The sequence below is a fragment of the Zonotrichia albicollis genome, unplaced genomic scaffold (genome assembly GCF_047830755.1).
Source record: "Zonotrichia albicollis isolate bZonAlb1 unplaced genomic scaffold, bZonAlb1.hap1 Scaffold_133, whole genome shotgun sequence".
Taxonomy (NCBI): domain Eukaryota; kingdom Metazoa; phylum Chordata; class Aves; order Passeriformes; family Passerellidae; genus Zonotrichia; species Zonotrichia albicollis.
In genome coordinates this window covers 177,697-180,000 of record NW_027428353.1, presented here as the reverse complement: position 1 = coordinate 180,000, position 2,304 = coordinate 177,697, and positions in this window count along the sequence as shown.

Here is a 2,304-nt window from a genome sequence, read left to right as displayed (position 1 = left end):
CCCTGGGTAGACCTGGTGTCCCAGGGCCCGGGGTAGACCTGGTGTCCCGGGGCCCGGGGTAGACCTGGTGTCCCAGGGCCCGGGGTAGACCTGGTGTCCCGTTCCCCGGGGTAGACCTGGTGTCCTGGGACCATGGGTAGACCTGGTGTCCCGTTCCCCGGGGTAGACCTGGTGTCCCGGGCCCCGGGGTAGACCTGGTGTCCCGTTCCCCGGGGTAGACCTGGTGTCAGAGGGCCCCGGGGTAGACCTGTTGTCCCAGGGCCCGGGGTAGACCTGGTGTCCCGGGCGCCAGGGTAGACCTGGTGTCCGAGGGCCCTGGGTAGACCTGGTGTCCGAGGGCCCTGGGTAGACCTGGGGTCCCAGGGCCCGGGGTAGACCTGGTGTCCCGGGCCCCGGGGTAGACCTGGTGTCCCAGGGCCCGGGGTAGACCTGGTGTCCCGTTCCCCGGGGTAGACCTGGTGTCCTGGGACCATGGGTAGACCTGGTGTCCCGTTCCCCGGGGTAGACCTGGTGTCCCGTTCCCCGGGGTAGACCTGGTGTCCCGGGCCCCGGGGTAGACCTGGTGTCCCGTTCCCCGGGGTAGACCTGGTGTCAGAGGGCCCCGGGGTAGACCTGTTGTCCCAGGGCCCGGGGTAGACCTGGTGTCCCGTTCCCCGGGGTAGACCTGGTGTCCGAGGGCCCTGGGTAGACCTGGTGTCCCGTTCCCCGGGGTAGACCTGGTGTCCCGGGCCCCGGGGTAGACCTGGTGTCCCGTTCCCCGGGGTAGACCTGGTGTCAGAGGGCCCCGGGGTAGACCTGTTGTCCCAGGGCCCGGGGTAGACCTGGTGTCCCGGGCGCCAGGGTAGACCTGGTGTCCGAGGGCCCTGGGTAGACCTGGTGTCCGAGGGCCCTGGGTAGACCTGGGGTCCCAGGGCCCGGGGTAGACCTGGTGTCCCGGGGCCCGGGGTAGACCTGGTGTCCCAGGGCCCGGGGTAGACCTGGTGTCCCGTTCCCCGGGGTAGACCTGGTGTCCTGGGACCATGGGTAGACCTGGTGTCCCGTTCCCCGGGGTAGACCTGGTGTCCCGGGCCCCGGGGTAGACCTGGTGTCCCGTTCCCCGGGGTAGACCTGGTGTCAGAGGGCCCCGGGGTAGACCTGGTGTCCCGGGCCCCGGGGTAGACCTGGTGTCCCGTTCCCCGGGGTAGACCTGGTGTCAGAGGGCCCCGGGGTAGACCTGGTGTCAGAGGGCCCCGGGGTAGACCTGTTGTCCCAGGGCCCGGGGTAGACCTGGTGTCCCGTTCCCCGGGGTAGACCTGGTGTCCGAGGGCCCTGGGTAGACCTGGTGTCCCGTTCCCCGGGGTAGACCTGGTGTCCCGTTCCCCGGGGTAGACCTGGTGTCAGAGGGCCCCGGGGTAGACCTGTTGTCCCAGGGCCCGGGGTAGACCTGGTGTCCCGGGCGCCAGGGTAGACCTGGTGTCCGAGGGCCCTGGGTAGACCTGGTGTCCGAGGGCCCTGGGTAGACCTGGTGTCCCAGGGCCCGGGGTAGACCTGGTGTCCCGGGGCCCGGGGTAGACCTGGTGTCCCAGGGCCCGGGGTAGACCTGGTGTCCCGTTCCACGGGGTAGACCTGGTGTCCTGGGACCATGGGTAGACCTGGTGTCCCGTTCCCCGGGGTAGACCTGGTGTCCCGTTCCCCGGGGTAGACCTGGTGTCCCGGGCCCCGGGGTAGACCTGGTGTCCCGTTCCCCGGGGTAGACCTGGTGTCAGAGGGCCCCGGGGTAGACCTGTTGTCCCAGGGCCCGGGGTAGACCTGGTGTCCCGTTCCCCGGGGTAGACCTGGTGTCCGAGGGCCCTGGGTAGACCTGGTGTCCCGTTCCCCGGGGTAGACCTGGTGTCCCGGGCCCCGGGGTAGACCTGGTGTCCCGTTCCCCGGGGTAGACCTGGTGTCAGAGGGCCCCGGGGTAGACCTGTTGTCCCAGGGCCCGGGGTAGACCTGGTGTCCCGTTCCCCGGGGTAGACCTGGTGTCCGAGGGCCCTGGGTAGACCTGGTGTCCCGGGGCCCGGGGTAGACCTGGTGTCCCGTTCCCCGGGGTAGACCTGGTGTCCGAGGGCCCTGGGTAGACCTGGTGTCGCGGGCCCCGGGGTAGACCTGTTGTCCTAGAGCACTGGGTAGACCAGGTGTCGCGGGCCCCGGGGTAGACCTGGTGTCCCAGGGCCCGGGGTAGACCTGGTGTCCCGTTCCCCGGGGTAGACCTGGTGTCCTGGGACCATGGGTAGACCTGGTGTCGCGGGCCCCGGGGTAGACCTGGTGTCCCAGGACCATGGG